Here is a 14,795-nt window from a genome sequence, read left to right on the forward strand (position 1 = left end):
GCCTTGAAGTAGGGATGCTGTTTTAAGATGGGAGATGAAGAAGATCAAGATGCATCTCCATGCAGCATCCCATTCATCTCGCAGCATCCTAACATATGAATTTCTGAGAATATATGAAAAATCGACTAAGTCCGAGATGCCTTTAAGTAGGGATGCTGTATTAAGATGGGAGATGAAGAAGATCAAGATTCATCTCCATGCAGCTACCCATTCATCTCCCAGCATCCTAACATATGTTTTTCTTAGAATTTATGAAAAATCGACTAAGTCCGAGATGCCTTTAAGTAGGGATGCTGTATTGAGATGGGAGATGTAGGAGATCAAGATTCATCTCCATGCAGCATCCCATTCATCTCCCAGCATCCTAACATATGTTTTTCTTAGAATTTTTGAAAAATCGACTAAGTCCGAGATGCCTTTAAGTAGGAATGCTGTATTAGGATGGGAGATGAAGAAGATCAAGATTCATCTCCATGCAGCATCCCATTCATCTCGCAGCATCCTAACATATGAATTTCTTAGAATTTATGAAAAATCGACTAAGTCCGAGATTCCTTTAAGTAGGGATGCTGTATTGCGATGGGAGATGTAGGAGATCAAGATTCATCTCCATGCAGCATCCCATTCATCTCGCAGCATCCTAACATATGAATTTCTTAGAATTTATGAAAAATCGACTAAGTCCGAGATTCCTTTAAGTAGGGATGCTGTATTGAGATGGGAGATGAAGAAGATCAAGATTCATCTCCATGCAGCATCCCACTCATCTCGCAGCATCCTAACATATGTTTTTCTTAGAATTTATGAAAAATCGACTAAGTCCGAGATTCCTTTAAGTAGGGATGCTGTATTAAGATGGGAGATGTAGAAGATCAAGATTAATCTCCATGCAGCATCCCATTCATCTCGCAGCATCCTAACATATCAATTTCTTAGAATTTATGAAAAATCGACTAAGTCCGAGATGCCTTTAAGTAGGAATGCTGTATTGAGTTGGGAGATGTAGGAGATCAAGATTCATCTCCATGCAGCATCCCATTCATCTCGCTGCATCCTAACATATGAATTTCTTAGAATTTATGAAAAATCGACTAAGTCCGAGATGGCTTTAAGTAGGGATGCTGTTTTGAGATGGGAGATGTAGGAGATCAAGATTAATCTCCATGCAGCATCCCATTCATCTCGCAGCATCCTAACATATGAATTTCTGAGAATATATGAAAAATCGACTAAGTCCGAGATGCCTTTAAGTAGGGATGCTGTATTAAGATGGGAGATGAAGAAGATCAAGATTCATCTCCATGCAGCTACCCATTCATCTCCCAGCATCCTAACATATGTTTTTCTTAGAATTTATGAAAAATCGACTAAGTCCGAGATGCCTTTAAGTAGGGATGCTGTATTGAGATGGGAGATGTAGGAGATCAAGATTCATCTCCATGCAGCATCCCATTCATCTCCCAGCATCCTAACATATGTTTTTCTTAGAATTTTTGAAAAATCGACTAAGTCCGAGATGCCTTTAAGTAGGAATGCTGTATTAGGATGGGAGATGAAGAAGATCAAGATTCATCTCCATGCAGCATCCCATTCATCTCGCAGCATCCTAACATATGAATTTCTATGAATTTATGAAAAATCGACTAAGTCCGAGAAGCCTTTAAGTAGGGATGCTGTATTGCGATGGGAGATGTAGGAGATCAAGATTCATCTCCATGCAGCATCCCATTCATCTCGCAGCATCCTAACATATGAATTTCTTAGAATTTATGAAAAATCGACTAAGTCCGAGATTCCTTTAAGTAGGGATGCTGTATTGAGATGGGAGATGAAGAAGATCAAGATTCATCTCCATGCAGCATCCCATTCATCTCCCAGCATCCTAACATATGAATTTCTTAGAATTTATGAAAAATCGACTAAGTCCGAGATGGCTTTAAGTAGGGATGCTGTATTAAGATGGGAGATGTAGGAGATCAAGATGCATCTCCATGCAGCATCCCATTCATCTCCCAGCATCCTAACATATGAATTTCTTAGAATTTATGAAAAATCGACTAAGTCCGAGATGGCTTTAAGTAGGGATGCTGTATTAAGATCGGAGATGAAGAAGATCAAGATTCATCTCCATGCAGCATCCCATTCATCTCCCAGCATCCTAACATATGAATTTCTTAGAATTTATGAAAAATCGACTAAGTCCGAGATGGCTTTAAGTAGGGATGCTGTATTAAGATGGGATATGTAGGAGATCAAGATTCATCTCCATGCAGCATCCCATTTATCTCCCAGCATCCTAACATATGAATTTCTTAGAATTTATGAAAAATCGACTAAGTCCGAGATGCCTTTAAGTAGGGATGCTGTATTGAGATGAGAGATGTAGGAGATCAAGATTCATCTCCATGCAGCATCCCATTCATCTCGCAGCATCCTAACATATGAATTTCTATGAATTTATGAAAAATCGACTAAGTCCGAGATGCCTTTAAGTAGGGATGCTCTATTAAGATGGGAGATGAAGAAGATCAAGATTCATCTCCATGCAGCATCCCATTCATCTCGCAGCATCCTAACATATGTTTTTCTTAGAATTTATGAAAAATCGACTAAGTCCGAGATGGCTTTAAGTAGGGATGCTGTATTAAGATGGGAGATGGAGAAGATCAAGATTCATCTTCATGCAGCATCTCATTCATCTCGCAGCATCCTAACATATGTTTTGCTTAGAATTTATGAAAAATCGACTAAGTCCGAGATGCCTTTAAGAAAGGATGCTGTATTGAGATGACAGATGAAGAAGATCAAGATTCATCTCAATGCAGCATGCCATTCAACTCGAAGCATCCTAACATATGTTTTTCTTAGAATTTATGAAAAATCGACTAAGTCCGAGATGCCTTTAAGAAAGGATGCTGTATTGAGATGAGAGATGAAGAAGATCAAGATTCATCTCAATGCAGCATCCCATTCATCTCGCAGCATCCTAACATATGTTTTTCTTAGAATTTATGAAAAATCGACTAAGTCTGCGATGCCTTTGAGAAAGGATGCTGTATTGAGATGAGAGATGAAGAAGATCAAGATTCATCTCAATGCAGCATCCCATTCATCTCGCAGCTTTTAAACATATGAATTTCTATGAATTCATGAAAAATCGACTAAGTCCGAGATGCCTTTAAGTAGGGATGCTGTATTTAGATGGGAGATGTAGGAGATCAAGATTCATCTCCATGCAGCATCCCATTCATCTCGCAGCATCCTAACATATGTTTTTCTTAGAATTTATGAAAATTCGACTAAGTCCGAGAGGCTTTTAAGTAGGGATGCTGTATTAAGACGGGAGATGAAGAAGATCAAGATTCATCTCCATGCAGCATCCCATTCATCTCGCAGCATCCTAACATATGAATTTCTAAGAATTTATGAACAATCGACTAAGTCCGAGATGCCTTTAAGTAGGGATGCTGTATTAAGATGGGAGATGAAGAAGATCAAGATTCATCTCCATGCAGCATCCTATTCATCTCGCAGCATCCTAACATATGTTTTTTTTAGAATTTATGAAAAATAGACTAAGTCCGAGATGCCTTAAAGAAGGGATGCTGTATTAAGATGGGAGATGAAGAAGATCAAGATTCATCTCCATGCAGTATCCCATTCATCTCCCAGCATCCTTACATATATTTTTCTTAGAATTTATGAAAAATCGACTATGTACGAGATGCCTTTAAGTAGGGATGCTGTATTTAGATTGGAGATGAAGAAGATCAAGATTCATCTCCATGCAGCATCCCATTCATCTCGCAGCATGGTTACATATGTTTTTCTTAGAAATCATGAAAAATCGACTAAGTCCGAGATGCCTTTGAGTAGGGATGCTGTATTGAGATGGGAGATGTAGGAGATCATGATTCATCTCCATGCAGCATCCCATTCATCTCGCAGCATCCTAACATATGAATTTCTTAGAATTTATGAAAAATCGACTAAGTCCAAGATGGCTTTAAGTAGGGATGCTGTATTGAGATGGGAGATGTAGGAGATCAAGGTTCATCTCCATGCAGCATCCCATTCATCTCGCAGCATCCTAACATATGAATTTCTTAGACTTTATGAAAAATCGACTAAGTCCGAGATGCATTTAAGTAGGGATGCTGTATTAAGATGGGAGATGTAGGAGATCAATATTCATCTGCATGCAGCATCCCATTCATCTCGCAGCATCCTAACATATGAATTTCTTAGAATTTATGAAAAATCGACTAAGTCCGAGATGCCTTTAAGTAGGGATGCTGTATTAAGATGGGAGATGAACAAGATCAAGATTTATCTTCATGCAGCATCCCATTCATCTCGCAGCATCCTAACATATGTTTTTCTATGAATTTATGAAAAATCGACTAAGTCCGAGATGCCTTTAAGTAGGGATGCTGTATTGAGATGGGAGATGTAGGAGATCAAGATTCATCTCCATGCAGCATCCCATTCATCTCGCAGCATCCTAACATATGTTTTTCTAAGAATTTATGAAAAATCGACTAAGTCCGAGATGGCTTTAAGTAGGGATGCTGTATTAAGATGGGAGATGGAGAAGATCAAGATTCATCTCCATGCAGCATCCCATTCATCTCCCAGCATCCTAACATATGAATTTCTATGAATTTATGAAAAATCGAATAAGTCCGAGATGCCTTTAAGTAGGGATGCTGTATTGAGATGGGAGATGTAGGAGATCAAGATGCATCTCCATGCAGCATCCCATTCATCTCGCAGCATCCTAACATATGAATTTCTATGAATTTATGAAAAATCGACTAAGTCCGAGATGCCTTTAAGTAGGGATGCTGTATTAAGATGGGAGATGAAGAAGATCAAGATTCATCTCCATGCAGCATCTCATTCATCTCCCAGCATCCTAACATATGAATTTCTTAGAATTTATGAAAAATCGACTAAGTCCGAGATGGCTTTAAGTAGGGATGCTGTATTAAGATGGGAGATGTAGGAGATCAAGATTCATCTCCATGCAGCATCCCATTCATCTCGCAGCATCCTAACATATGAATTTCTATGAATTTATGAAAAATCGACTAAGTCCGAGATGCCTTTAAGTAGGGATGCTGCATGGAGATGAGAGATGTAGGAGATCAAGATTCATCTCCATGCAGCATCCCATTCATCTCCCAGCATCCTAACATATGAATTTCTATGAATTTATGAAAAATCGACTAAGTCCGAGATGCCTTTAAGTAGGGATGCTGTATTAAGATGGGAGATGAAGAAGACCAAGATTCATCTCCATGCAGCATCCCATTCATCTCGCAGCATCCTAACATATGAATTTCTTAGAATTTATGAAAAATCAACTAAGTCCGAGATGGCTTTAAGTAGGGATGCTGTATTAAGATGGGAGATGTAGGAGATCCAGATTCATCTCCATGCAGCATCCCATTCATCTTTCAGCATCCTAACATATGAATTTCTTAGAATTTATGAAAAATCGACTAATTCCGAGATGCCTTTAAGTAGGGATGCTGTATTAAGATGGGAGATGAAGAAGACCAAGATTCATCTCCATGCAGCATCCCATTCATCTCGCAGCATCCTAACATATGAATTTCTTAGAATTTATGAAAAATCAACTAAGTCCGAGATGGCTTTAAGTAGGGATGCTGTATTAAGATGGGAGATGTAGGAGATCAAGATGCATCTCCATGCAGCATCCCATTTATCTTCCAGCATCCTAACATATGAATTTCTTAGAATTTATGAAAAATCGACTAAGACCGAGATGGCTTTAAGTAGGGATGCTGTATTAAGATGGGAGATGGAGAAGATCAAGATTCATCTCCATGCAGCATCCCATTCATCTCCCAGCATCCTAACATATGAATTTCTTAGAATTTATGAAAAATCGAATAAGTCCGAGATGCCTTTAAGTAGGGATGCTGTATTAAGATGGGAGATGAAGAAGACCAAGATTCATCTCCATGCAGCATCCCATTCATCTCGCAGCATCCTAACATATGAATTTCTATGAATTTATGAAAAATCGACTAAGTCCGAGATGCCTTTAAGTAGGGATGCTGTATTGAGATGAGAGATGTAGGAGATCAAGATTCATCTCCATGCAGCATCCCATTCATCTCGCAGCATCCTAACATATGAATTTCTATGAATTTATGAAAAATCGACTAAGTCCGAGATGCCTTTAAGTAGGGATGCTGTATTGAGATGGGAGATGTAGGAGATCAAGATTCATCTCCATGCAGCATCCCATTTATCTGCCAGCATCCTAACATATGAATTTCTTAGAATTTATGAAAAATCGACTAAGTCCGAGATGCCTTTAAGTAGGGATGCTGTATTAAGATGGGAGATGGAGAAGATCAAGATTCATCTCCATGCAGCATCCCATTCATCTCCCAGCATCCTAACATATGAATTTCTATGAATTTATGAAAAATCGAATAAGTCCGAGATGCCTTTAAGTAGGGATGCTGTATTGAGATGGGAGATGAAGAAGATCAAGATTCATCTCCATGCAGCATCCCATTCATCTCCCAGCATCCTAACATATGAATTTCTTAGAATTTATGAAAAATCGACTAAGTCCGAGATGGCTTTAAGTAGGGATGCTGTATTAAGATGGGAGATGTAGGAGATCAAGATGCATCTCCATGCAGCATCCCATTCATCTCCCAGCATCCTAACATATGAATTTCTTAGAATTTATGAAAAATCGACTAAGTCCGAGATGGCTTTAAGTAGGGATGCTGTATTAAGATCGGAGATGAAGAAGATCAAGATTCATCTCCATGCAGCATCCCATTCATCTCCCAGCATCCTAACATATGAATTTCTTAGAATTTATGAAAAATCGACTAAGTCCGAGATGGCTTTAAGTAGGGATGCTGTATTAAGATGGGATATGTAGGAGATCAAGATTCATCTCCATGCAGCATCCCATTTATCTCCCAGCATCCTAACATATGAATTTCTTAGAATTTATGAAAAATCGACTAAGTCCGAGATGGCTTTAAGTAGGGATGCTGTATTAAGATGGGAGATGTAGGAGATCAAGATTCATCTCCATGCAGCATCCCATTCATCTCGCAGAATCCTAACATATGAATTTCTATGAATTTATGAAAAATCGACTAAGTCCGAGATGCCTTTAAGTAGGGATGCTGTATTGAGATGGGAGATGTAGGAGATCAAGATTCATCTCCATGCAGCATCCCATTTATCTCCCAGCATCCTAACATATGAATTTCTTAGAATTTATGAAAAATCAACTAAGTCCGAGATGCCTTTAAGTAGGGATGCTGTATTAAGATGGGAGATGGAGAAGATCAAGATTCATCTCCATGCAGCATCCCATTCATCTCCCAGCATCCTAACATATGAATTTCTATGAATTTATGAAAAATCGAATAAGTCCGAGATGCCTTTAAGTAGGGATGCTGTATTGAGATGGGAGATGAAGAAGATCAAGATTCATCTCCATGCAGCATCCCATTCATCTCCCAGCATCCTAACATATGAATTTCTTAGAATTTATGAAAAATCGACTAAGTCCGAGATGGCTTTAAGTAGGGATGCTGTATTAAGATGGGAGATGTAGGAGATCAAGATGCATCTCCATGCAGCATCCCATTCATCTCCCAGCATCCTAACATATGAATTTCTTAGAATTTATGAAAAATCGACTAAGTCCGAGATGGCTTTAAGTAGGGATGCTGTATTAAGATCGGAGATGAAGAAGATCAAGATTCATATCCATGCAGCATCCCATCATCTCCCAGCATCCTAACATATGAATTTCTTAGAATTTATGAAAAATCGACTAAGTCCGAGATGGCTTTAAGTAGGGATGCTGTATTAAGATGGGATATGTAGGAGATCAAGATTCATCTCCATGCAGCATCCCATTTATCTCCCAGCATCCTAACATATGAATTTCTTAGAATTTATGAAAAATCGACTAAGTCCGAGATGCCTTTAAGTAGGGATGCTGCATGGAGATGAGAGATGTAGGAGATCAAGATTCATCTCCATGCAGCATCCCATTCATCTCGCAGCATCCTAACATATGAATTTCTATGAATTTATGAAAAATCGACTAAGTCCGAGATGCCTTTAAGTAGGGATGCTCTATTAAGATGGGAGATGAAGAAGATCAAGATTCATCTCCATGCAGCATCCCATTCATCTCGCAGCATCCTAACATATGTTTTTCTTAGAATTTATGAAAAATCGACTAAGTCCGAGATGGCTTTAAGTAGGGATGCTGTATTAAGATGGGAGATGGAGAAGATCAAGATTCATCTTCATGCAGCATCTCATTCATCTCGCAGCATCCTAACATATGTTTTGCTTAGAATTTATGAAAAATCGACTAAGTCCGAGATGCCTTTAAGAAAGGATGCTGTATTGAGATGACAGATGAAGAAGATCAAGATTCATCTCAATGCAGCATGCCATTCAACTCGAAGCATCCTAACATATGTTTTTCTTAGAATTTATGAAAAATCGACTAAGTCCGAGATGCCTTTAAGAAAGGATGCTGTATTGAGATGAGAGATGAAGAAGATCAAGATTCATCTCAATGCAGCATCCCATTCATCTCGCAGCATCCTAACATATGTTTTTCTTAGAATTTATGAAAAATCGACTAAGTCTGCGATGCCTTTGAGAAAGGATGCTGTATTGAGATGAGAGATGAAGAAGATCAAGATTCATCTCAATGCAGCATCCCATTCATCTCGCAGCTTTTAAACATATGAATTTCTATGAATTCATGAAAAATCGACTAAGTCCGAGATGCCTTTAAGTAGGGATGCTGTATTTAGATGGGAGATGTAGGAGATCAAGATTCATCTCCATGCAGCATCCCATTCATCTCGCAGCATCCTAACATATGTTTTTCTTAGAATTTATGAAAATTCGACTAAGTCCGAGAGGCTTTTAAGTAGGGATGCTGTATTAAGACGGGAGATGAAGAAGATCAAGATTCATCTCCATGCAGCATCCCATTCATCTCGCAGCATCCTAACATATGAATTTCTAAGAATTTATGAACAATCGACTAAGTCCGAGATGCCTTTAAGTAGGGATGCTGTATTAAGATGGGAGATGAAGAAGATCAAGATTCATCTCCATGCAGCATCCTATTCATCTCGCAGCATCCTAACATATGTTTTTTTTAGAATTTATGAAAAATAGACTAAGTCCGAGATGCCTTAAAGTAGGGATGCTGTATTAAGATGGGAGATGAAGAAGATCAAGATTCATCTCCATGCAGTATCCCATTCATCTCCCAGCATCCTTACATATATTTTTCTTAGAATTTATGAAAAATCGACTATGTACGAGATGCCTTTAAGTAGGGATGCTGTATTTAGATTGGAGATGAAGAAGATCAAGATTCATCTCCATGCAGCATCCCATTCATCTCGCAGCATGGTTACATATGTTTTTCTTAGAAATCATGAAAAATCGACTAAGTCCGAGATGCCTTTGAGTAGGGATGCTGTATTGAGATGGGAGATGTAGGAGATCATGATTCATCTCCATGCAGCATCCCATTCATCTCGCAGCATCCTAACATATGAATTTCTTAGAATTTATGAAAAATCGACTAAGTCCAAGATGGCTTTAAGTAGGGATGCTGTATTGAGATGGGAGATGTAGGAGATCAAGGTTCATCTCCATGCAGCATCCCATTCATCTCGCAGCATCCTAACATATGAATTTCTTAGACTTTATGAAAAATCGACTAAGTCCGAGATGCATTTAAGTAGGGATGCTGTATTAAGATGGGAGATGTAGGAGATCAATATTCATCTGCATGCAGCATCCCATTCATCTCGCAGCATCCTAACATATGAATTTCTTAGAATTTATGAAAAATCGACTAAGTCCGAGATGCCTTTAAGTAGGGATGCTGTATTAAGATGGGAGATGAACAAGATCAAGATTTATCTTCATGCAGCATCCCATTCATCTCGCAGCATCCTAACATATGTTTTTCTATGAATTTATGAAAAATCGACTAAGTCCGAGATGCCTTTAAGTAGGGATGCTGTATTGAGATGGGAGATGTAGGAGATCAAGATTCATCTCCATGCAGCATCCCATTCATCTCGCAGCATCCTAACATATGTTTTTCTAAGAATTTATGAAAAATCGACTAAGTCCGAGATGGCTTTAAGTAGGGATGCTGTATTAAGATGGGAGATGGAGAAGATCAAGATTCATCTCCATGCAGCATCCCATTCATCTCCCAGCATCCTAACATATGAATTTCTATGAATTTATGAAAAATCGAATAAGTCCGAGATGCCTTTAAGTAGGGATGCTGTATTGAGATGGGAGATGTAGGAGATCAAGATTCATCTCCATGCAGCATCCCATTCATCTCCCAGCATCCTAACATATGTTTTTCTTAGAATTTATGAAAATTCGACTAAGTCCGAGAAGCCTTTAAGTAGGGATGCTGTATTGAGACGGGAGATGTAGGAGATCAATATTCATCTGCATGCAGCATCCCATTCATCTCGCAGCATCCTAACATATGAATTTCTATGAATTTATGAAAAATCGACTAAGTCCGAGATGGCTTTAAGTAAGGATGCTGTATTGAGATGAGAGATGTAGGAGATCAAGATTCATCTCCATGCAGCATCCCATTCATCTCCCAGCATCCTAACATATGAATTTATATGAATTTATGAAAAATCGACTAAGTCCGAGATGGCTTTAAGTAGGTATGCTGTATTAAGATGGGAGACGTAGGAGATCAAGATTCATCTCTATGCAGCATCCCATTCATCTCCCAGCATCCTAACATATGAATTTCTTAGAATTTATGAAAAATCGACTAAGTCCGAGATGCCTTTAAGTAGGGATGCTGTTTAGAGATGAGAGATGTAGGAGATCAAGATTCATCTCCATGCAGCATCCCATTCATCTCGCAGCATCCTAACATATGTATTTCTTAGAATTTATGAAAAATCGACTAAGTCCGAGATGGCTATAAGTAAGGATGCTGTATTGAGATGAGAGATGTAGGAGATCAAGATTCATCTCCATGCAGCATCCCATTCATCTCCCAGCATCCTAACATATGAATTTCTATGAATTTATGAAAAATCGACTAAGTCCGAGATGCCTTTAAGTAGGGATGCTGTATTAAGATGGGAGATGAACAAGATCAAGATTTATCTTCATGCAGCATCCCATTCATCTCGCAGCATCCTAACATATGAATTTCTATGAATTTATGAAAAATCGACTAAGTCCGAGATGGCTTTAAGTAGGGATGCTGTATTGAGATGAGAGATGTAGGAGATCAAGATTCATCTCCATGCAGCATCCCATTCATCTCCCAGCATCCTAACATATGTATTTCTTAGAATTTATGAAAAATCGACTAAGTCCGAGATGGCTATAAGTAAGGATGCTGTATTGAGATGGGAGATGTAGGAGATCAAGATTCATCTCCATGCAGCATCCCATTCATCTCCCAGCATCCTAACATATGAATTTCTATGAATTTATGAAAAATCGACTAAGTCCGAGATGCCTTTAAGTAGGGATGCTGTATTAAGATGGGAGATGAACAAGATCAAGATTTATCTTCATGCAGCATCCCATTCATCTCGCAGCATCCTAACATATGAATTTCTATGAATTTATGAAAAATCGACTAAGTCCGAGATGGCTTTAAGTAGGGATGCTGTATTGAGATGAGAGATGTAGGAGATCAAGATTCATCTCCATGCAGCATCCCATTCATCTCCCAGCATCCTAACATATGAATTTCTATGAATTTATGAAAAATCGACTAAGTCCGAGATGGCTTTAAGTAGGGATGCTGTATTGAGATGGGAGTTGTAGGAGATCAAGATTCATCTCCATGCAGCATCCCATTCATCTCCCAGCATCCTAACATATGTATTTCTATGAATTTATGAAAAATCGACTAAGTCCGAGATGCCTTTAAGTAGGGATGCTGTATTGAGATGGGAGATGTAGGAGATCAAGATTCATCTCCATGCAGCATCCCATTCATCTCGCAGCATCCTAACATATGTTTTTCTTAGAATTTATGAAAAATCGACTTAGTCCGAGATGCCTTTAAGTAGGGATGCTGTATTAAGATGGGAGATGAAGAAGATCAAGATTTATCTCCATGCAGCATCCCATTCATCTCCCAGCATCCTAACATATGTTTTTCTTAGAATTTATGAAAAATCGACTAAGTCCGAGATGCCTTTAAGTAGGGATGCTGTATTAAGATGGGAGATGATGAAGATCAAGATTCATCTCCATGCAGCATCCCATTCATCTCGCAGCATCCTAACATATGTTTTTCTTAGAATTTATGAAAAATCGACTAGGTCCGAGATGCCTTTAAGTAATGATGCTGTATTGAGATGGGAGATGAAGAAATCAAGATTCATCTCCATGCAGCATCCCATTCATCTCGCAGCATCCTAACATATGTTTTTCTTAGAATTTATGAAAAATCGACTAAGTCCGAGATGGCTTTAAGTAAGGATGCTGTATTGAGATGAGAGATGTAGGAGATCAAGATTCATCTCCATGCAGCATCCCATTCATCTTCCAGCATCCTAACATATGAATTTCTATGAATTTATGAAAAATCGACTAAGTCCGAGATGCCTTTAAGTAGGGATGCTGTATTGAGACGGGAGATGTAGGAGATCAATATTCATCTGCATGCAGCATCCCATTCATCTCGCAGCATCCTAACATATGAATTTCTATGAATTTATGAAAAATCGACTAAGTCCGAGATGGCTTTAAGTAAGGATGCTGTATTGAGATGAGAGATGTAGGAGATCAAGATTCATCTCTATGCAGCATCCCATTCATCTCCCAGCATCCTAACATATGAATTTCTTAGAATTTATGAAAAATCGACTAAGTCCGAGATGCCTTTAAGTAGGGATGCTGTTTAGAGATGAGAGATGTAGGAGATCAAGATTCATCTCCATGCAGCATCCCATTCATCTCGCAGCATCCTAACATATGTATTTCTTAGAATTTATGAAAAATCGACTAAGTCCGAGATGGCTATAAGTAAGGATGCTGTATTGAGATGAGAGATGTAGGAGATCAAGATTCATCTCCATGCAGCATCCCATTCATCTCGCAGCATCCTAACATATGAATTTCTATGAATTTATGAAAAATCGACTAAGTCCGAGATGCCTTTAAGTAGGGATGCTGTATTGAGACGGGAGATGTAGGAGATCAATATTCATCTGCATGCAGCATCCCATTCATCTCGCAGCATCCTAACATATGAATTTCTATGAATTTATGAAAAATCGACTAAGTCCGAGATGCCTTTAAGTAGGGATGCTGTATTGAGATGGGAGATGTAGGAGATCAAGATTCATCTCCATGCAGCATCCCATTCATCTCGCAGCATCCTAACATATGTTTTTCTTACAATTTATGAAAAATCGACTAAGTCCGAGATGCATTTAAGTAGGGATGCTGTATTAAGATGGGAGATGTAGGAGATCAATATTCATCTGCATGCAGCATCCCATTCATCTCGCAGCATCCTAACATATGAATTTCTATGAATTTATGAAAAATCGAATAAGTCCGAGATTGGGGTTGGTTGAGGACTTGGTGAACAAACACTTGATATACACTCTTCGGATGTACTTCGGGTGTCACCTGTTGTCCGAGGCCACTTGCATGGTTAGCAAGCGTTGTGGTCTAATGGCCCTACCGGGCAAACACTTTGGGTTCGCAAGGACTTGGAGTGCCGGGACGGGTTGGCGGATCCAACACTCTGGGTACCTCCGGGTACTTGGGGTTGGTTGAGGACTTGGTGAACAAACACTTGATATACACTCTCCGGATGTACTTCGGGTATCGCCTGTTGTCCGAGACCACTTGCATGGTTAGCAAGCGTTGTGGTCTAATGGCCCTACCGGGCAAACACTTTGGGTTCGCGAGGACTTAGAGTGCTGGTAGTGGTTGGCGGACCCAACACTCTGGGTACCTCCGGGTACTTGGGGTTGGTTGAGGACTTGGTGAACAAACACTTGATATACACTCTTCGGATGTACTTCGGGTATCGCCTGTTGTCCGAGACCACTTGCATGGTTAGCAAGCGTTGTGGTCTAATGGCCCTACCGGGCAAATACTTTGGGTTCGCGAGGACTTAGAGTGCTGGTAGTGGTTGGCGGACCCAACACTCTGGGTACCTCCGGGTACTTGGGGTTGGTTGAGAACTTGGTGAAGATACCCCTGTCACCTTGTTCGAGGCCACTTGCATGGTAGCAAGCGTTGTGATACAATGGCCCTACCGGGCAAACACTTTGGGTTCGCAAGGACTTGGAGTGCCGGGACGGGTTGGCGGATCCAACACTCTGGGTACCTCCGGGTACTTGGGGTTGGTTGAGGACTTGGTGAGCAAACACTTGATATACGTTCTTCGGATGTACTTCGGGTGTCACCTGTTGTCCGAGGCCACTTGCATGGTCAACGGTTGAGGTGGTGATGGCGGGTCGGTGCTGTAGGGTGCCGGCCTGTTGGCTGCCTTGGCCGGGTTGGTTGGTTAACACTTGATTGAGCTTGCACCCGAGGGTAATGGCACTTGAAGGTGGGTACCGGCCGGCTGACCTGGTGTGATGGTTGGTTGGTGAACACTTGGCGGTACTTGCACTTGGCTGTGCTTGGACTTGAAGGTGGGATCCGGCTGGCCTAGGCCATTGGTGGTTGGTTGGTGGGTTAGC

The sequence above is a fragment of the Anopheles coustani genome, assembly GCF_943734705.1.
Source record: "Anopheles coustani chromosome X unlocalized genomic scaffold, idAnoCousDA_361_x.2 X_unloc_7, whole genome shotgun sequence".
Classification (NCBI taxonomy): domain Eukaryota; kingdom Metazoa; phylum Arthropoda; class Insecta; order Diptera; family Culicidae; genus Anopheles; species Anopheles coustani.